Source organism: Xenopus laevis, chromosome 2L (genome assembly GCF_017654675.1).
Source record: "Xenopus laevis strain J_2021 chromosome 2L, Xenopus_laevis_v10.1, whole genome shotgun sequence".
NCBI classification, from domain to species: Eukaryota; Metazoa; Chordata; class Amphibia; order Anura; family Pipidae; genus Xenopus; species Xenopus laevis.
Genome location: NC_054373.1, coordinates 7,929,107 through 7,952,342, shown reverse-complemented (window position 1 = coordinate 7,952,342; position 23,236 = coordinate 7,929,107). Strand labels below are relative to the sequence as shown.

Genomic DNA, 23,236 nt, shown 5'->3' with positions numbered 1-23,236 from the left:
CTTTATTATTTATCTTTATAACCAGGGAAAGAAAGGGCTAGTGGGACACTGGGTTAAAACCAGGTTGGCCCCACCCTTGTGGATCCCAGTGACCCAGACCCACACCCTTATGAGACCCCGCTCTGGCCCTAATCTTCCCCAAGCCCTATTTGTGGCCACAACTAGAGAACTACAGGGGTCCAGGTTGCGTCTGGGGTTGCAGAGGGGGCCCAGAGGAGGGGGCCCCTGTGGAGGAAGCCCTGCTGGGCCTCAGACCCTCCAATCTGATGCTTTTTATAACTTTATAATACACAAAAGCCATGAATATCCTGTAAATGATATCCTTATAAACGGTGAGTTCTGATGTCATCAGTTATAAACGGTGAGTTCTGATGTCATTTCTGTCACATGACTCACTGAAACGTGTGTATTATAATAAATAAAGTACCCCCAGTTGCAAAATATAAGGATATTAGAAGTCAAACGGCCTCGTGTTTTTATATGGTCATGAAACTCCTCGTTAACTTATAATATCCTTATATTTAACAAGAGGGGGTACTTTATTCACTATATAAACAGTGCTTAGTAATGTCATTGGTTATAATCGGAGATTAGTGATGTCATTTCTGTCACATGACTCACTGAAATTTGTGTATTATAATAAATAAAGTTCCCCCTGCTGGAAAATATAAGGAAATTAGAAGTCACCTCAGAGTTCCATGACCTGTATAAAAACACTCAGCCTTCGGTCTCGTGTTTTTATATGGTCATGAAACTCCTCTGTAACTTATAATATCCTTATATTTTACAACTGGGGGTACTTTATTCACTATATCTTTATCCTCAGGGCAGCCATCAGTAACCATAGGATCCTATTTCCAGATTATTAGGGTAGTGGGGCCCTGCTCACAAGTAGATTGGGGGCCGATGAAAACAAATGCCCCAACACACAACATGTCCATATACAGATACCCCACTTCTTTTGTGATGCACAATTCAAACCTTGGGGCCCCGCTCCACCCTGAAACTCCTGAAAGAGTACGACCATTCTTATTCTCATACAGATATCTGCCTTAAAGGGGTTGTTCATTTTTAAATAAACCTCCAGTATGATGCAGGGAGTGATATTTTGAGACAATTCGCAATTGGTTTTCATTTTTTATTATTTGTGTTTTTTTTGAGTTATTTAGCTTTTTATTCAGCAGCTCTCCAGCTACCTGGTTGCTAGGGTCTTATTTAACCTAGCAACCAGGCAGGGGTTTGAATGAGAGCTGGGAGTATAAGTAGGAGAGGGCCTACACAGAAAGATAATTCATAAAAAGTAACAATAACACTAAAACCCGTAGCCTCACGGAGCCATAGTTCTTGGCTGGCAGGGTCAGTGACTCCCATTTGAAAGCTGGAGAGCGGCATGAGAGGGAGGCAAATAATCCAGAAACTGTAAACAATAAATCATGAAGACCAATTGCAAAGTTGATAGAAATAGGGAGTTCTATAACATACTTTTGCTGAGGAATTTGTATTGGGAGAGCTCGTCCTTGTTACCATAGATATAAATACAGTATATTCACATATAGATGCTTAGATGATAAACATTTAGAAAGCACCGGCTGAGTAATTATAAAACAAAACAAGAGGAGAGGCTACGGCAATCTTGGCAAATCTACAGGGAAATCTTGGACAAGTGACAGAGGTGAAGAAGTGAAGCCATAACTGAAGCCATAACAGCAGTTTGCAATTTCAGCAATCTGGTTGCCAGGGTCCAAATTCCCCTAGCAACCATGCATTGATTTGAACAAGAGACTGGAATATGAATAGGAGAGGCCTGAATAGAAAGAGGAGGAATAAAAAGTATCAATAACAATACATTTGTAGCCTTACAGAGCATTTGTGTGGGGTCAGTGACCCCTGTTTGAAAGCTGAAAAGAGAAAAAAAAGTAATGAAGATTGTCACTGTATAACATACAAAAAGTTAAAGGGATCCTGTCATCGGAAAACATGTTTTTTTCAAAACGCGTCAGTTAATAGTGTTACTCCAGCAGAATTCTGCACTGAAACCCATTTCTCAAAAGAGCAAACAGATTTTTTTATATTCAATTTTGAAATCTGACATGGGGCTAGACATATGTCAGTTTCCCAGCTGCCCCTGGTCATGTGACTTGTGCCTGCACTTTAGGAGAGAAATGCTTTCTGGCAGGCTGCTGCTTTTCCTTCTCAATGTAACTGAATGTGCCTCAGTGGGACATGGGTTTTTACTATTGAGTGTTGTTCTTAGATCTACCAGGCAGCTGTTATCTTGTGTTAGGGAGCTGTTATCTGGTTACCTTCCCATTGTTCTTTTGTTTGGCTGCTGGGGGGGGGGGGGAGGGAGGGGGTGATATCACTCCAACTTGCAGTACAGCAGTAAAGAGTGACTGAAGTTTATCAGAGCACAAGTCACATGACTTGGGGCAGCTGGGAAATTGACAATATGTCTAGCCCCATGTCGGATTTCAAAATTGAATATAAAAAAATCTGTTTGCTCTTTTGAGAAATGGATTTCAGTGCAGAATTCTGCTGGAGCAGCACTATTAACGGATTCATTTTGACAAAAATGTTTTTTCCCATGACAGTATCCCTTTAACTTAAAGGCGAACCACCCCTTTGAAAAAAATCACAAAGTATTGAAAGTAATAGCCACCTTCTATAGAAATCAACAGGAAACCATTACGTAAATGAATAATTAAGTTCTGCGATTTTGGCCATTTGTTGTTTATTAACTTGCTTGAAAATGAATGGAAAAATTGTATTTGAACCTTCAACGAAACGAGGCCATGTCTGTGACATTATGTCTTTCATTTATTTCTTCTTTACATTCTTTTATTCTATGCTTTCTTACACATATACTCCCAAATACACATACACTTTCCCTTACCACTACCATACATACCTTCACATTTCACTTACACATATACACACTATTGTGCAACTGCACATTTCACTCTACCTTGATTTTAATTACAACACCTGACTTCTACTTTTCTAAAATGGGCGTTGGTTAAGGCAGTCTCTCCCACTTAAAAGCCGCTCAGCAGTTGGCGGGGGAGGATCTAGCACAGAGTTGAAACCAAGGCACAGGAGATGTTTACACAAAGAATTGTTACTACAGAGAGGTAATGTACCTTGTTTACTATGACTAAAGTCAAATAAGTTAGGGACCACCATGTGGGGTTTTACCTTGACGTGGTATGGTGGCTTATCAATATTATGATCATAACTTTGTAACAAAAAAACCCTGTTTTAAAATTACATGCACTGGCATATTTACTCAATTTACTTAGACAGGGCTTTATACTATACTTTTTGAAATTGGCCTTAGGTGTGCATCCACAAACCCCCCCATATTCATGTCTGTGACATCACAGGTTAAAAAATAAACCCAATTCCCAAAATCAGTTAAAAAAAAGCCATTTGTTTCATATTTTATTCTCATCAACTTTATTTTGGAAATGAAGGCTATGTCACAGTTTAGCACATTCACTTTGCCCCGAGAGAAATATCTCCTGATGTCATTTGTGTGAACATTAGGACAGGAATGGAGTTGTGTATAATTGGCAAGCAGTTTTATGGGTAAAAGACTCTTTTAATGACACCAGTCCAACGTACAAGTGCCTGATTCATTTAGGGCCCTTACACTTCTTTATTATTACCCCTGACCAAGTCTAAAATGCTTCCTACATCTACAGGGGATACAAAGAAATACTGCTGAAACCTAAAATATTGCCTTAAACTACTAAGTATCTGGGCTTACTAAACATCTAAGGGGCTACTAGACCCCCAAGTAAAGAAAATATTGAGCCTTTCTCCTCTTAGACAAAGTTGTCCACAATGGTTGTGCCATTGGTTGGCTTAATAAACATCTTAGGGGCTACTAGACCCCCAAGTAAAGAAAATATTGAGCCTTTCTCCTCTTAGACAAAGTTGTCCACAATGGTTGTGCCATTGGTTGGCTTAATAAACATCTTAGGGGCTACTAGACCCCCAAGTAAAGAAAATATTGAGCCTTTCTCCTCTTAGACAAAGTTGTCCACAATGGTTGTGCCATTGGTTGGCTTGATAAACATCTTAGGGGCTACTAGACCCCCAAGTAAAGAAAATATTGAGCCTTTCTCCTCTTAGACAAAGTTGTCCACAATGGTTGTGCCATTGGTTGGCTTACTAAACATCTTAGGGGCTACTAGACCACCAAGTAAAGAAAATATTGAGCCTTTCTCCTCTTAGACAAAGTTGTCCACAATGGTTGTGCCATTGGTTGGCTTGATAAACATCTTAGGGGTTACTAGACCTCAGAGTAAAGAAAATATTGAGCATTTCTCCTCTTAGACAAAGTTGTCCACATTGGTTGTGCCATTGGCTTTCTTGATACACGTCTTAGGGGTTATTAGACCCCCAAGTAAAGAAAATATGGAGCATTTCTCCTCTTAGACGAAGTTGTCCACATTGGTGGACATTATATTAACCAGGTGGCAGTGCAGAGGATTCAGTAGAGTTGAATTTGGAGCAATTCACGGTCCTGCAAAGTCAAACTCCACTGCCTGGATTTAAAGCTCTGGCTAGTGACAATGCAATAAATCAAACCTATCCTTCTTTACAGACACTTCCAAGAGTTTTAGATGTTTCAGATGTTTCACAACTTGGCAGGCCTTGATGATAACTTTGAAGAACAACCTAAAAAGGCTAAATGGATAAGGAGATCTGGAAAGCAAATTTATAGGCATTAGTTCCCTTTATATATATCATTATGTCATAGCTCAAGGGATGATGTACCGTATCCTTCTCCAGAAACTGAGCTACGTTCATGGGCCTGAGATCTAGTCTAGGTGAATCAACACTGTCAGTTATTGAAGGGTGATCTAATCCCAGAAGCATCCCTTGCTGCTGAACTATTGTAATTTCAACTAAATGTTACTGTGAAACTTATCCAGTGCCTAAAATCAAAAGAATATTCTTCAAAACCCCAAACCCATTGCAATCAATGTTTAAAAGACACACAACTTCCAATATGCCATTGACTAAGGACAATGGAGATATCAGTTATAAAACAATCAATATTCTGCAAATCCCCAACCTCATTGCATTCTATGTTTGAAGGAACCACAACTTTCCAATATGCCATTGACTTAAGACAATGGAAATTTTAGTTAAAAAATGTTCAAGAATGGGGCTCCCAACTTTAGAATGCCAGGAACTTATTGAGAGGTAAGCACTGCTCCCACATATTGCTGTCAGATAAGAATTTAATGTAATGGCACCAGATCTAGTAACCCATAGCAAACCAATCAGCAGATAGAATGTACTGGTCTCCAGTTCGAAATAAAGCATCTGATAATCCCATTGCCTCCCTGCTTATAAGGAGCAAGATCTAAGGGTAAAAGGAATACAGTAAAAGGGCAGCAAATTGGAAAATGAGGTTCAATGTTGATAAATGCAGGTTATGCACTTTGGCAAAAATAATATAAATGCAAGTTATACACTAAATGGCAGTGTGTTGGGAGTTTCCTTAAATGAGAAGGATCTTGGGGTCTTTGTAGATAACAAGTTGTCTAATTCTGGGCAGTGTCATTCTGTGGCTACTAAAGCAAATAAAGTTCTGTCTTGTATAAAAAAGGGCATTAACTCAAGGGATGAAAACATAATTCTGCCTCTTTATAGGTCCCTGGTGAGGCCTCATCTGGAGTATGGGGGCAGTTTTGGACTCCAGTCCTTAAGAGGGATATAAATGAGCTGGAGAGAGTGCAGAGACTAAGTGCAACTAAACTGGTTAGAGGGAGGGAAGGGTTAAATTATGAGGGGAGACTGACAAGGTTGGGGTTGTTTTCTCTGGAAAAAAGGCGCTTGTGAGGGGACATGATTAGACTTTACAAGTACATTAGAGGACATTATAGACAAATAGCAGGGGACCTTTTTACCCATAAAGAGAATCACGTGCCAGAGGCCTCCCCTTCAGACTAGAGGAAAAGAAGTTTCATTTAAAGGAACAGAGTAGGGGGTTCATCACAGTCAGGACAGTGAGGTTGGGGAATGCACTGCCGGGTGATGTTGTGATGCTGATTCAGTTAATGACTATAAGAGGGGCTTGGATGATTTTTTGTACAGACATAATATCAAAGGCTATTGTGATACTAAACTCTATAGTTAGTATAGGTATGGGGATATAGAATTTAATTATAAGTAGGGAGGGGTGTGTGTATGGATGCTGGGTTTTCATTTGGAGGGGTTGAACTTGATGGACTTTGTCTTTTTTCAGCCCAATTAAACTATGTAACTAACTAACTATGTAACTATTATTAGTATTATAATGTCATGTTTTTCACCTATAGTGCAACATACTTTCCCAGATTTGCAGCATCATTGCGTTGGCCACATACCAGCTATATTCAGGAGGCACAAAAATGGTGGTGGTTGGCAAAGGTGCCTTTGCGCACAAAGGAAAGAGCGTCACATGAGTGGGACATGGGCCTATCCTTCAATTGTGCACAATCCAAGAGGTGCAGCATTACAGATGCAGTCCAAAGGGAGCCCTATACTTAACACCAAGTGTTTTTAATTTGAGCTGGGTGCAACCAGCACAATGCTGCACTCATATTTGGCCTTACCAATGTAAGTAAACACCCGTGTCACAGAACAACTCTACCAAGTTCCCTACTAAAGTTGGCAGTGGGCATCCAATATACAAAACTTCTGATGCTCTGATTGGCAGAACCTATTACAATGGTCTAATGACTTGGCCGTGCGTTGGTTTTAGCTCAGTCTAATTCAAAGAACCTCGGGAATGTCACCCTCTATTAAAACAATAAGTAAAGTGGACTTTACATACTATTTATCTACTTGGCGTCTGGATGGAAAAATATGCTTTCTATTTTCCATGATTTCTTTAGCAGAGGACTTTGATGCCAGGGAACCTTCACTTATCAAAGGCCCAAAGAATGTCTCCCAGCTGTAGCGCAGCCAACTGCCTTTAAGAGGACGAGATATAAAAAGGTGTTACAGGAGGCATCTCCAGCTGGCAAAGCTTCAGATATCTAAGTATGGATTTTCCTAGAGTTATCCGGTCACGTACCCTACGTCAGTGTTGTGGCTCTTGCATTTGGACGGTTACATCTGTCCATTGCACCTAAAACATATATTTAGATAAGGGGAAATGAGCTGCTTTCTAATCTCATCTAGAACCTTTCTAGAATCAATAGGAACATGAATGAAGTAGATGGAGCCGTGCATCAATGCAGCCTCATTGGTCCCACACTTCATATAATAAACTACGGATAACAGGTAGACAGAAGCGTTAGCAGGAGCACGGGTGCGGTTATTCATGGGTGCCAGATAAAGCGTCAGGACTTGCCAGGCACTCAACTATTTCCTCTGTAAATAATCCTTGCAGCTGCCTGTGAAGGACTTAGTTATGCAAACGTATATGAAGAGGTTGACACAGTGACCTGGAAAATCCTGAAGGCCAGAGATACCATTCGAGGATGGGAAGTGATGGGCTTTGCAATACTTAGTCATCTCACCCGTCATTAAGTAAACGTCTCATCTGAAACTTTATCATTAGGTATGGCAACTCCTGTGCCACCAGACACCATAACAATCCATCCTTCACCATTCCTTGCGTGGTTGCAATAGTGATGAGCTTAGCTCCTCCATGTGATTCACATACAATAAACACACTGGTGGGTATGGAGCATGCGAGTCAACGTTGGCAACCCCTAGCAGCCGGATTTTCTTTTTACCTATAAATGCCAGCAGCTGATTGGTTGCCAGGGGCTGCTGAAGTCGGAAGAAACTTTGCCTCTGTAACGACATCAACCCATTTGGATATATCAACCTGTCAGGGCTGTTTAGCTTTGTCCATGTAGTTGGCTGACTATCTGCTATACAGCAAATCCAGGGACCAGATTGTGGAGTTGCTCAGGCTGTGGGACTTTCATTTTGAACAATATAGAGAAATCTAGTATAAAAACTAGTGTAACATCTTAGCAGCTATTCCCTACCTTCAACTGATGCCTATTATATAGATATAAATGTATTTCCAAACTCATTGAAAACCCATTTGAAAGGCAAGTTGGTTACTGTTTGAGAAGAAATTCCTGGAGTGCCACCTACTTCTTCTCAACTTAATCTTCATTGGGCTCTCACTTCTGTGACAACTGGCCCTCAGCACAACCACTTACTCTCCTTAACCCTGAGCCCTATCATTTCCTCCTCTTGATCCCATGACCTTTCACTTCCTCAAGTTTTCCTTTACTCTCCTTATTCTTAATGTACAAGGAAGGCAATAGCTGCCAAGTCAACTTCTCATGACCAAGGCACCAAGAGCTTATTGGCCTGGGTAGGGGCACCTCATCCATCAATACCTGACTGGGCTTGGAAGAGAAGTGTATCTACTAAAGGCATCACAATGGGCCTATGAGAGTATTTGCTCATTAATGTACAGGGAGATGAACGCTATACTCCACATATGAGGTTTAATGGGCTGTCCACCTTTATGTTTTGTATAGAATGGCCAATTCTAAGCAACTTTTCAGTTGGTCTTCATTATTATTTTTTTTTATAGTTTTTGAATTATGCTGTCTTTCAAATGGGGGATCACTGACCCCATCTAAAAACAAATGCCCTATAAGACAGTAAAGGTATTGCTATGTTTTATTCCTCATCTTTCTATTCAGACCTCTCCTATTTATATTCCAGTCTCTTTTTCAAATCAATGCATGGTTGCTAGGGGAATTTGGACCCTAGCCACCTAGCTGAAATTACAAACTGGAGAGCTGCTGAATAAAAAGCTAAATAACTCAAAAACCATAAATAATAAAAAATAAAAACCAGTTGCAAATTGTCTCAGAATACAAGTCTCTACATCATAACTCAAACATGAACAACTCCTTTAATATGGTCGGACTGTGAGAGAGCTGCTGGCTCAGCTACTTAACTATGTTGGTACTGTAAGTTCTGTATTTAGAATAGGGATGCACCAAATCCAAATCCTTCGCAAAGATTCGGCCGAATACCGAACCAAATCCGAATCCTAATTTACATATGCATATTAGGGGTGGGAAGGGGAAAACATTTTTACTTCCTTCTTTTGTGACAAAAAGTCACGTGATTTCCCTCCCACCCCTACTTTGCATATGCAAAGTCAGATTCGGTTCGACCAGACAGAAGGATTTGGCCAAATCTGAATCCTGCTGAAAAAGGCTGAATCCTGGCCGAATCCCGAACCGAATCCTGAATTCAGTGCATCCCTAATTTAGAATACGGCATTTCTAGGCAAAGTCTTTTTTAGGCTTTAGTTCTCACTTGCTGGGCTGCAAAGCTCTTTCATTTATAGTTTATTTTTTCAGTGTCATATTAAAAGTGCATTTAAATAAATAGCTAAATTATCTAGGGATGCACCGAATCCAGGATTCGGTTCGGGATTCGGCCAGGATTAGGCCTTTTTCAGCAGGATTCGGATTCGGTCGAATCCTTCTGCCTGGCCAAACCGAATCCTAATTTCCATACGCAAATAAGGGGCGGGGAGGGAAATCGAGTGACTTATTGTCACAAAACAAGGAAGTAAAAAATGTTTCCCCTTCCCACCCCTAATTTGCATATGCAAATTAGGGTTCGGATTCGGTTCGGTATTCGGCCGAAGGATTCAGGGGTTCGGCCAAATCCAAAATAGTGGATTCGGTGCATCCCTAAAATTATCCTTTATCCTTTAGAAATAAAGATACCGGAGATATTTTACTGTCTCCCCTCTCACTGTGGCTGAATATGTTTAAGAATATGTCCAGGGCTCAGATACATTATGGGGCTTTTATGTTTATTTAGAGTTGACCTTATCGCTCTGATGTGCACATTGTGCTGGAGAGGAGCCGACCACATGGGATGTCTCCAGGCCCCGAAATAGAACGACCCCTAATTTATGCCTAATTGGTGACAGCTGGAAGGTCTGGGAATGCTGCTGGCACACGAATTTTGAATAAAAAAAACCTCAAAATTGAATAAAAAAAGACCAACCGAAATTTATTAAAAAAATCTAAGTTGTTTTTCCGGATGAATAGGCCGTTTTCGTTTGAATTAGATCGAATTTGAATCGAAGTTTTTTTTAAAAAAAACACTTACATTTTTCTAAGTCCACCAATTGACTCCAAATAGGTTCTAGGAGGTCCCCCATAGGCTAAAACAGCAGGTTTTAGATGGCGAATGGTCGAATGTCGAATTTTTAAAGAGACAGTACATGATAAATTTCGATATTCGAATTTTAATTTTTTTTCAAATTCGAATTAAATTTGGACTATTCCCTAGTCGAAGTACACAAAAAATAGCTTGAAATTCTAATTTCCCTTCGACCTTTTAAAAATCTGCCCCTAGGTGTAGAAATCAGAGGCACTATGGTAGTTATGTACAATTCCTAGAACGGAGGGAGGTCAAGGTGGTGACATTCTGGAAGATGGCCCAGTGATAATTGGATAAAAAATATAATGTTAATGGTAGAAGATGGGTTATAGCACTGTCTCTTGGTCTTGCACAGCTCACCCACCACTGCCCCCATGTCCCTTGCACCTACTTTATGGGATGGGTATAAAATCACATCATCCAAGGGCTATGGATCCAGTCCCTGTCCAAGGGCCCATCACATGTCTCCATGACGTCCAATCAGTGCCATGGAAGTTTGGCCCAATACTTGAGAGGGAACCCAGCCAGATCCTTATCTTTATGGTTTATGTGTTCTCATAAATTCATGAATCTGGGACAAAACATTCCTTATGATGAAAGGAGACTAATGTAATAAAATTAGCTCCAGACCAAGTAACCAATAGCAACACAGAAGCAGTAACAATTTACTGGCAACATCTCATTGGTTGCTGTTGGCTACTGGCCCTGGACAAATAAATCCCCCTGTCCCCAATCGGCTTTCATTTTTGTCTTGTTTTAATTTTTAGTCAATAAGTAATTAACTGTTAGTTCAGCAGCTCTCTAGACTATAAATTCTGCAGCCATCTGGTTGCTGTGGTCCGGTTTATTGTAGCAACCAGGTAATGGTTTTAATGAGAGATTTGGGGTGTGAATAATAACAACAAAACTATAGCCTCGTTTTTTGAGTGCTGGGGTCAGCTAGGAAATGCTATCCCCTATCAAGCTGTCATTGACAAAGACTTTGACCTGCTGGGTATGCTGGGACCTGTAGTCCAAAACCTTATATTATATATATATATATATATATATATACAGTCATTAATGTGTCTCACAAGATGCCACTGGCTAGAAATAGGGGAATAAAGAGTTACCAATAACAGCTGGAACTTCACTGTAGCATTGGATTATACAAGGAATATTTATTCTATGATATATAAACACCAGGGAAGACAGGACCGAAAAAGTCGTGGCAATTTGGGCATAAGGTTTGGGGTTTCTAGGCAATAATTAAAGGGGAAACAGGCAGATAACTGTTTTCAATGACAATTCCCTTAAAGGGGTTGTTAACCTTCTAAATTAACTGTTAGTATGATGTAGAGAGTGATATTCTGAGACACTTTGCAATGGGTTTTCATTTTTTATTATTTGTGGTTTTTAAGTTATTTAGCTTTTTATTCAGCAGCTCTCCAGTTTCAGCAGTCTGGTTGCTAGGGACCAAATTCCCCCAGCAACCATGCATTGATTTGAATAAGAGACTGGAATATGGACAATGACAGACTGGACCGACTGGACACCGGGGAAAAAAACATGGTGGGCCCCTCCAGCCCAGATCCGGTCCTTGCGTGGAAGCCAGAAGCTGCTTCTGACCTGCCTCCCTGACCCCCAGCGCGGTGGAAAGAAAAAGAAGGTAGACGCGGGGGTCTGGAGGGGCGGTTGTGGCTCTGGGAGGGGGACAGAAGGTGTTTTGTGTCTGGGGTGGGGCCCCTATCCGATAATGAATAGGAGAGAAAAATGAGGAATAAAAAGTAGCAATAACAATAAATGTGTAGCCTTACAGAGCATTTGTTTTTAGATGGGGTCAGTAACCCCCATTTGAAAGCTGGACAGAGTCAGAAGAAGAAGAAAGCAAATAATTAAAAAAAATCTATAAAAAATAAATAATAAAGACCAATTGAAAAGTGGCTTAGAATTAGCCATTCTATAACATACTTAAAGGTGAACCCTTAACTTTAGCAAATATTGGAAAGTAAATTGCTGGGAAGAACCGCGCTGATAACTACAACTGACAGTTAGTGAAGCGACAGGCAGAGAATAAAGGAAACTCACTGTAGCAATTTGTATTTGTAGCAAAGTGGGAAACAAGGATTTGGCTGAAACAGTTTCGACAGTTTTGACACTTTCTCTTGCCTTCCCCAGGGGCCAGAGGTCTGACAGCTCTTAAAGGCAACACGTTCCAACTCTGGCCACTTGTCACCACCTGCACCTCCCGCTCTATCCTCTGACTGGTCTGACTTTACTCCCCCCAATCCCCAGTTCTCTTCCCCATTGTCGTCCCTGATTCTTCTTATGGGAATGGGGTTTGGCAGAAACCATCTATGAGGGCAGGGGAGTCCTTCATCCTGAGAATCCATCACTTCCCTCGCTCCCACAGGGGATAAAGTTCTGTTGCTTTAATGCAGGAGGCGCTTATATTAAGCAGACACATGGGTAATAAAGTGATTGGCCTGGGCCACACATAGACTGGCATTGAGTCCCTCCTGCTGGAAGTAAATGTAACGCATACAAACACCCTCATAACTTACCCAATAAGGACCCTACATTTCACATTCTCAATCCTCACATTTATATGTCGTACATCATCCCAATGAAATATGGCCACCGAGTCCCAGAGCCGACGTATCAACTGAGATACAAGTCCGACAAACCCAGACAATTCATTTATAAATCCATAATGTAAATGCCCGCTGCAGACTGCACTGGTTCCCAAGAAGTGGCCCAGTAGGGATTGTAAGTTACAATACAACATATTTGAAGAGTGTGCATTTGGGAGGTAATGGGGACACAAGAAACTTCTAGTTATGGCGCTGAATGTTTCATTAGTGCAACTGAATAAGAAGGCAATAAGGCTCCCAGATCATGGGAAAATCAGTTTGTGATCCCTGCAGCCCAGAATCTTGCTTTTATTATACGTGAGCCTGAGTCTCTCTCTCTCTCTCTCTCTCTCTCTCTCTTTTTTTATATATACAGTGTTGACAGATTCCCCAAACAACCAATCACTCAGGAGCTTTGTGTAACACACAGCAGATACAGTATGTAAAGAGATGCTGAGTGGACACTGTGGGTTTATGTTCTGTGCTAATTCTTTACTTTGGGCCAATCACAGATCTATCTGTCTGTCTCTTATCTTTGTCTATCTATATCTATCTATATATCTGTCTGTCTATCAGTCTATCTGGTTGTCTGTATATCTGTCATCAATCTGTCAGTCTCTCACTCTCTCTCTCTCTCTCTCTCTCTGCTATTATCTATCTATCTATCTATCTATCTATCTATCTATCTATCTATCTATCTATCTATCTATCTATCTATCTATCTATCTATCTATCTATCTAATCTCTCTCTCTCTCTCTCTCTCTCTCTCTCTCTCTCTCTCTCTCTCTTTTCTTTTATAAGTTTCTCCCCTTCCTTCTCTGGCCATTGATCATTCACTGTGAGCTGCTGTTGAGATGTTGAGTGTTGAGATGTTGCAGTTATTTTGGTGCCACTGACTAGACATGACACATTTAGTTGCCCAGTATTACCAATAACTTACCCTGGTTCTTCCCTGCATATCTCTGTTCTGTTCTGAATGTTTGTGACTAGTGACCAGCATGTCTGTGACTTTAGCCATTGCGATCCCCGGCCAGACCCAGATACAGACACCTGCCCCTATTTCCTTGCATTGCAGCCGAGACATTACATCAGAGACATTACATCAGAGACATTACATCAGAGACATTACATCAGAGACATTACATCAGAGACATTACATCAGAGACATTCCATCAGAGACATCCCCTTAAAGCATCTCTTACCTGTAAAGTCACAACAAGTCCAGCAGTAGAGAAGTGAATATAAGAGTTGGATCCCCCACTAGTTCCTCCAAGGACAAGAACCTGCTGTTCTGACTGCTGAGAAGCAATGTGGATCACTCATAGGGCTGTGCCATTATATATATATATATATAAGAACCGAGAAAGGAAAGGTGTGTCATTTTGGGGAAGTCAGCTGGGTGGGATAAGACCTCTGGTTGGACAGATAAATTAGTGGTGGGAGGGGCCAATGCTGGAAGACCCCCAAACACCGCTGAGAGATATCTTATTACACATCTTATTGGCATTTAGCAACAGATGGAGAACAACTTTCGGGAGGAGACTATGCCGCAACCAACTGCTCTGATAACATTTCCATCACTATTGAAACCATTGTCCAATGCCACTCAGCTCTCTCCAGCCAGGACTTTCCATATCCAGCCTTCCAAAGGGCACCCCTAATCTATATGCAGAGCAGCACCCAGGGGCACCCAGTACGCACCTTTGGATGATTATTGAGTTTCCAACAACACGTGCAGTTTCAGAGGTGCTACACTGAGATAAGTGTGTCCATATAGAGAACAGACGTATTACCAGGATACCATCCAACATTAACAGAGCATTTAACAACCTGCCCCAAGAATCAACCAATCAGAACTTTAGTCTTACTGCACTTCACCAATCAGAAACACAGCACCACATTGTCACTCCAGTCTATAATAACAATGTTACCCCAGTATATAATGGTACCCCTAACTCGACACAGTGACCCGCCTCTATAAAATGACACAGTTAACCAAGTATTCAATGGCACCACTATATAATGTCTCACAGATTCCAGTATAAAATGGCATTGTCACCCCAATATATAATGACATGATCACCCCAGTATCCTATTTTATACTCACCCCAGTATTGTCCATTCAATTGTGACCTCCAGCGTGTGCTGGCACAGTGACCCCAGTATTGCACAATGACCCCCAGTTTTGTGCAGAAACCCCACTGGCCTGTACTATAAATCTGTTTTAACACACAAAGGGTTAAACTGTGACCCCAGCAAGTAAGATATCAGCATCAACAACTTCTGCTACTCATTATATTCCAGCAACGGACTAATTCTCTTTATTTGTCTCTAACCCCTGCGGCCGGAGCTGCTTCCCTGCCTCGTGCTTTTATTTGGTCATGGAAATTCTCGGTGACTTATAATATCCTTATATTTTACAATAGGGGTCACTTTATTCACTATATTATGTAAGAGGCAGACGATGACATCACACTCCCAGGCCCCAGTGTCCGGGTTACAACACTGTTGTTGACTCCGAGCTTAGTATTTTATAGAAGGAGCTACTCTAGGCAGCTTTTCAGTTGGTCTCTGTATTTATTGCTTTTTGAATTATTAGCCTGCTTAGACCAGTCTGCAGCTGAAATGATGTCTGGTTGGCTGGTTCACTGACCCTGGTAACCAATAAAAAAAGACTATGAGACTATTTGTATAACACTGTGTGAATTACTAATGATACGGGTCTTCTGCTCCTGGGATTAATATGGGGGAGTCTTGATAAATGGGTCAGCGTGACCCCAAACATTGTCAGAATTGATGTCTACATTTGAGTCAATTTGGCAGTTGGGGCCAATGTGCCAGTTTTGCACACATGTAAGGGAACTACTGCCAGCTTGAAACTGTCACCCTGCCCACAACCCAATCCTCCTGTACTTGTGTTGCTACAAAATAAAACTGGGTCCCAAAATTAATGCTGCACAGGTGGGAAATTCAAACAATTGTAATAATCCCCTGCTCCCCAATCCCCGGTGAGACTTCCAGTCTAGTATCTACTACCCCTGCGGCCCATGGACCGAACTCTGTTTCCCAAAAAGTTCTCTAAGCCGGTGCCTTTGTGTCCTTCCCACAGTTCTGGGCCTGTGCATCCATATACTGTATATACTGTATATATAAACCTCAATTCTGTTTTGGGGTTTAAAAAAGAAACGTCCTTAAAGGGGTGGTTCACCTTTAAGTACATTTTAGTATGTTATAGAATGGCTAATAGTTTGCAGCTCTGCAATTGGTCTTCATCGTTTCTTTTATATCGTTTTTGAATAATTTGCCTTCTTCTGACTCTTTCCAGCTTTCTAATGGGGGTCACTGACCCCATCTAAAAAACAAATGTTTTGTAAAGCTACACATTTAGGGGCAGAATGATCAAGGGTCGAATTTCTAAGTAATGGGAGTTTTTTTGAACTCCCATAACTTTGATATTCAAAATTTATTAAAAAAATTGAAGTATTTTTCTGCAGGTGAATAGGCTGTATTCAATCGTTCAAATCGAAGTAAAATCGTATTCGATCGAATTCGATTCTAAATATTTAAAAAAAAGTTCCCCAATTGACTCATAATGGGTTCTAGGAGGTTCCCCATAGGCTAAAACAGCAATTTGGCAGGTTTTAGATGGTCGAAGTCGAAATTTTAAAGAGACAGTACGTGATAAATTTTGATATTCGAATTTTCCAATTTTTTTCACATTCTAATGGTCGAAGTCGAAATTTTAAAGAGACAGTACATGGTAAATTTCGATATTCAAATTTTCCAATTTTTTCAAACTGGAATTGAATTTGGAGTATTCCCTAGTCGAAGTACACAAAAATAGCTTGAAATTAGAATTTTTGTACTTCGAGTTTTCAACTAGGCCCTTGAAAAATCTGCCCCTTTTTGTTATCGCTACTGTTTATTCCTCATCTTTCTATTCAGGCCTCTCCTATTCATATTCCAGTCTCGTATTCAAATCAATGCATGGTTGCTGGGGGAATTTGGATCCTAGCAACCAGATGGCTGAAACTGCAAACTGGAGAGCTGCTGAATAAAGAGCTAAATAACTCAAAAAACACAAATAATAAAAAATGAAAACCAATAGCAAATTGTCTCAGAATGTCACTCTCTGCTTCATACTAACAGTTAATTTAAAGGTGAACAATCCCTTTAAAAACGTCAGTGCTTAAGTAGAGGCTAAATAGGAATTGCAGGAGAAAAGGGCTGTACTGAGTCTTTTTTCAGCTTCAGTCGCTATGCTAGTATGTTGCTTGGGAGTTTACTCACCCACTGATTTACTAAGCATTTATACTGGATGTGACATCCCGGGGGAGCAGGGCTACTGTTAATAGCAGAGGAGATCTATAGAGCAACACAAGAGCAGAATCATGTGCAGGAGCCCAGGCCCCACTGATATATAGACTCATAAATCCCCCGCAGCTGTCTCCAGTGGGAATAAGAGCCCCGTGACACAGCGCAGGCACAGACTGGGTGCTACTCCCTGTCACCTCCAAGCCTGAGGCAGATTTGTCAAAGATTGGGGGAAAAAATTCCTTTTTTTGCAAAAAAAATCTTTTATTTCTCATTCTTTTCCTTGTATATTTTTCCAGGTGAAAAGATGTAACTAAAAAAAAAAGAAAACTATACTGGAATGGGACCTGTAATCCAGAATGCTCTGGACCTGGTGTTTTCCAGATAAGGGACCTTTCTGTAATTTGGATCTCCATACCGTCATATACTAAAAATCATTTAAATACTAATTAAACCTAATAGGCTGGCTTTGCTCTAAATAAGGATTAATTATATCTTAGTTGGGATCAAGTACAAGCGACTGTTTTATTATTACACAGAAAAAGGAAATCATTTTGACAAATTTGGATTATTTGGATAAAATTGAGTCTAGGGGAGATGGCCTTTCCATAGAATGGATTTCCAGATAATGGATCCTATACCTGTACCGGTATTGGATCTGTTATTTGGAAACCCGTTATCCGGAAAGCTCCAAATTATGGAAATGCTGTCTTCCACAGACTCCATTTTATCAAAATAATAACAATTTTTTATAAATTATTTCCTGTAATAATAAAACAGTAGCCTGTACTTGATCCCAACTAAGATATAATTAATCCTTATTGGAAGCAAAACCAGCCTATTGGGTTTATTTCATGTTTATATGATTTTCTAATAGACGTAAATTATGAAGATCCAAATTACGGAAAGATCCCTTATCTGCAAAACCCACGGTCCTGAGCATTCTGGATAACAGGTCCCAGACCTGTACCAAGAGCCAGGACTTTCCCAGAGCAGCAAATTTATCAGTGGCTGCTGATGTTTTTGTTATCATTCTATTCTATTTACAGATATAGGATTTGTTATCTAAAAACCCGTTATCCAGAAAGCTCAGAATTACAGAAAGTCCGTCTCCCATAGACCCCATTTTATCTAAATAATCTAAATTTTCAAAAATGATTTCCTTTTTCTGTGTAATAATAAAACAGTCGCTTGTACTTGATCCCAACTAAGATATAATTAATCCTTATTGGAAGCAAAACCAGCCTATTGGGTTTATTTAATGTTTACATGATTTTCTAGTAGATTTAAGGTATGAAGATCCAAATTACGGAAAGATCCATAATCCGGAAAACCCCAGGAAAGAATTAGAATTTTTCACTATTATCAAAAGAAGAAAAATAAATCTGGGAACATCTTCTGACAGTTTGAATTCTTCTGTGATAATGTGAAAAGAGACTAATTCTTTTCTGACTTTTGAGAAATCTGCCCCCTGTACAAAAAAACAACAACAGTAAATTCCCTGGTGACTTTTTGATTTTTTCCCACTTGCAGCAGAATGTAAAAAGAAAGAAATAGAAATGGATATTATACAAAACCATTAGAACATATTAACCCTGTTGTTTTGGCAATTGCACGGATTTTGTGCCAGGAGCTTTGTGTAAACAACTGAAAGTTTTAAGATGTAAACAGCCAAGATTTTTCCAATCTGCAGTTACAAAAATGAAAATTTCCATCAATCTTGAATGGCAAATCGTCCATCAGTGCAGGTCTGCAGGGTAACTGGTGCATCTAGATTTACTTCTTGTACGATGTGGATTTTATAAGCATTTTTTAAAACGGTGAGAGGGATATTCTGAGACAATTTGCAATTGGTTTTCATTTTTTATTATTTGTGGAGTTTGAGTTACAGTATTTGGCTTTTTATTCAGCAGCTCTCCAGTTTGTAATTTCAGCTATCTGGTTGCTAGGGTCCAAATTCCCCTAGCAACCATACATTGCTTCTAATAAGAGACTGCAATATGAATATTTCTGGGCTCATCAACTCCCTCTACAGGGATGCAGCTGGGAAGTTGAGGAATCATTGGAGTCATGAGATGTTACTTGTCATCCTCTCCTCTTGGTCTCCCTGCAGCTAATACGTCTTCTCCCTATAATTTCAGCACTGGGGATATGGGATTGTCCAGTTCCACAACCCCCCATGACATTAATGACACCAGTAGACTGGCCACAAGCTTCAAAGAAAACGTTATACAACATCATCATCATATTCATTATGGATTCATCTAATCCATCATTTTTTAAATCATCCACACCCCCTGAACTGAACCTGAATTCTAATTTGCGTATATATTTAATTTGAGAAAAATATAAAAAATTACATCAATTGTCAACTTTGTAAAACGCGTCATGTTTACTTTTTCCAATTCCCCTAAGTTAGAATTCAATACTCAAAGATTTGGTGTTTTGGATTCTTTTCCAATTTCCCTAATTTTAATAGAATTCAGTTCTGACAGTTTTAATGTTTTGAATCCTTTTAAATTTCCATAATTTAAATAGAATTCAGCTCTCAAAGATTTGATGTTTTGCATTCTTTTCCAATTTCCCTAACTTTAATAGAATTCAGTTCTAAAAGATTTGGTGTTTTGGATTCCTTTGCATTTTACCTAATTTAAATAGAATTCGGTTCTCAAAGATTTGGTGTTTTGGATTCCTTTCCAACTTCCCTAATTTTAATGGGAATTCAGTTCTTAAAGATTTGGTGTTTTAGATTCCTTTCTAACTTCACTAATTTCAATAGAATTCAGTTCTCAAAGATTTGTTGTTTTGGATTTCTTTCCAACTTCCCTAATTTTAATGGAATTCAGTTCTTAAAGATTTGGTGTTTTGGATTCCTTTCCAACTTCACTAATTTTAATAGAATTCAGCTCTCAAAGATTTGATGTTTTGGATTAATTTCCAATTTCCCTAATTTTTAATGGGAATTCAGTTCTCAAAGATTTTGTGTTTTGGATTCCTTTCCAATTTCCCTAATTTTTAATGGGAATTCAGTTTTCAAAGATTTGGTGTTTTGGATTCCTTTCCAACTTCCCTAATTTTAATGGAATTCAGTTCTTAAAGATTTGGTGTTTTGGATTCCTTTCCAACTTCCCTAATTTTTAATGGGAATTCAGTTTTCAAAGATTTGGTGTTTTGGATTCCTTTCCAATTTCCCTAATTTTTAATGGGAATTCAGTTTTCAAAGATTTGGTGTTTTGGATTCCTTTCCAACTTCCCTAATTTTAATAGAATTCAGTTCTCAAAGATTTGGTGTTTTTGGATTCTTTTCCAATTTCCCTAATTTTAATAGAATCCAGTTCTCAAAGATTTGGTGTTTATCAAGAAAGTTCAGCAAACTACTTAATCCGTACAAGGGAGCTCCAATTCCCTTCCCTGTAATGAAATAAACTGTAATTCTCATCTTGCAGCTCTGTACCCAAAACTAGCAATTTTGTAAGGCACAAAAGTGTATCTATTCATTTAACTGTCCAGAACAAACACTGTTTGCTGCTTATATATCACACATCAAAACCGATTTGAGATCTCTGGCAAAGAAGCAGAAAGCGAATTCCATAGTAGGAAAGATTTAGGTCTCCTTTCTCCGAAAAACCTGAGTTATATCCCCCTTCAAAACCACTTGACCTGTCCCTGTGCATTCCAGTGTGTATATTAGCACCAAAGCTATGTGTGCACCCTGCAAAGGAATGCAACACATCTTGTGCTCAACACAATACAGGGCCCTGTCTTTTAAGCCTCTCCTTCCACTTTCCAACTTGTGCTGAGAGGAGATTTTAAGTAGAAAAAATTCCATCCAAAGAGTGGAGATCTCTATTGCCCCAAACAGAAAAGAGTTGTGCCTACATGCCAGTCCTTTCAGCAGAGGTGGTAGGGATTAAAACAGCAAAGCACTTTTAAAGGGCATGTCAATCCCAAAAATAAAACTAGGCCAAATGAAAGATAACGTAATTCTAAGCAACTTCCCAATATACATTCATTACACATTCTCGCTGGTTTTCAAGTTATTTGTACGTGGAATTGCTTTATACAGCAGCGTCTGTTCATCCCTTTTCTGTTTCGGTCTGGTGAAACAATGTAACAAATATGAGCCTCGCAAGCCCAAGTCTGTTATATTGTTTCAAAGTCAGAGCCACCGGGGAAGAGAATATAAACAGCCAGACAGACACTACTTTCCATTGCAAGTACATTTATAAATAGCTTTCAAATCGTTGCAAATATTTAACGAATGTATATTAGGAAGTTGCTTAGAATTACATTTTCTGCTACGGGGCAAGATGTTGTTATTTTGGTTTGCGTTCCCTTTAAGAAATGCAGAAATGTGTACAAACTCCTTAGATTAACTGGTTTATATGCTTCATTGTTAAGTGGGAAACAGATCGACGACAAAAGCTTAAAGCCCAGTATCAAGTGCTACTCACTGGTCTGTTGAGTAAAGGATGCTGGGAAATGTAGTCTAACAGCCTCCTCTGATATTTGTAGGCTATGAAAGCTGTGTGAGTCTGTGTCTAGCTGGGAAAATGTGAACAGGGAGTCAATAATACACAATAAATTACAACTGTATCACTCTGTCCTGAATATTTTGTATTAGGAGGTTGACAGTTAGACAAAACACTGAGCAATAAGACTTACCTGCTGTCAGATTTCTGTGTCCCAGTAGTTCAGAAGGGCAAGTATAGGGTGACATTGACCCCAGGGTGCAGGAGAAAGCTCTGTGCTGTGCTGGGGAAGTTTGTTAGAGGGTCCGGCAGATTCCAAGTGGCTGCAAAGGGAGTGAAAGTCAGGGATAGAGGTCCAGAAGTCAGACAATTATAAGCAGTGCTGGTTCCTCTCTGTACTAAAGAGCCTGATGAAGGTGCAGAGCCGTGACAAGAAGCAGCAGCTGACTCCTACTCTCTGAAAGGGGCTGACTTGCATTGGGATATAAATGTGATCTTACGCAGAGAGCGCTGCTTGGCCTGAGTTCAGCACTTCCACTGGCTTCTCCCTACTCTCTGCTTAATGGAAGGGATCTCAGCCTATCGCAAAGGAAGTCCAATTATTTTAGGAAAACAATAGGCAGCCAGAGAGAGAACCGATTGGCTCCCCCGGGGGAACAGTAGCAACTGAGAGATTTGTTTATTTATTACATAAAAAAAGCACATTTAGCTTCTGGTTAAGGGACCCCGGGGAGTCTTTCTACTCTTAACCCTTTGGAGGCTGGAGCAGTGAGGCAGGAGGGGGCAGTGGGGTAGATGAGGCTGGGGTATATACATTTCATGGGTCTTGGGACTCACCTGAATGGCCGCTGCACAACTGACCACTGTCCAAGGTGCTGGATGCTGACCCACTGCTCCTGTACACTGAATTAAAGGGGAAGTTAACCACTTTTATTATGCCAGCTTAAAAGGGGTTTTTCAACTTTGAGGTAAATTTTAGTATGATGTCAAAAGCGATATTCTGAGACAATTTGCAATTGGTTTTCATTTTATATTATTTGTGGTTTTGGAGTTATTTTTGCTTTTTATTCAGCAGCTCTCCAGTTTCAGCAATTTGGTTACTAGGGTTCAAATGACCCTAGCAACCAGGCACAGATTTAAATAAGAGTCTGGAATATGAATAGGAGAGGCCTGAATAGAAAGAGGAGTAATAAAAAATAGCAATAACAATAAGGGGCAGATTTATCAAGGGTCGAAGTGAATTCGAGGGAATTTTCGAAGTAAAAAAATTTGCAATTGGTAAAGTAAAAAGTAATTTTTTGGATACTTTGACCATCGAATAGGATACTGTGACTTCGAATTTACTTCGAATTCGATTAGAAGTAAAATAGTTCAAATATTCGACCAAGTACTGTCTCTTTAAAAAAACTTCGACTTCAATACTTCGCCAAATTAAACCTGCCGAAGTGCTATGTTAGCCTATGGGACCTTCTAGAGCATTTTTCTAAGTCTTCACACATCAAAGTAGAATCGTTCGATCGTACGCTAAAATCGTTCAAATCGTTCGATCTTTTTACGATTTTACTTCGATCGTTCGATGGCCAACTGCGGTGAAAAATACTTCGACTTGGATATTCGAAGTCGAAGTATTTCAATTCGAGGGACGAATTTCGAAGTATTTATCA

At 39.8% G+C, this 23,236-nt stretch overlaps 1 protein-coding gene across 3 annotated transcripts in view; it reads right to left on the bottom strand.

Moving 5' to 3' along the window:
- The window catches only part of gja5.L (gap junction protein alpha 5 L homeolog), a 32,205-nt gene extending 10,070 nt beyond the window's left edge, over window positions 1-22,135 (bottom strand). For 2 of the 3 annotated variants that reach the window (XM_041581449.1, XM_018245868.2), the window contains exon 1: window positions 13,989-14,090. The gene's annotated coding sequence lies outside the window, so the exon portion shown is untranslated. Of the gene's footprint in view, window positions 1-13,988; window positions 14,091-21,765 lie in introns of those variants that run through there. The other variant, XM_041581448.1, reaches the window with a different exon arrangement.
- Between the last annotated feature and the right edge of the window lie 1,101 nt (window positions 22,136-23,236).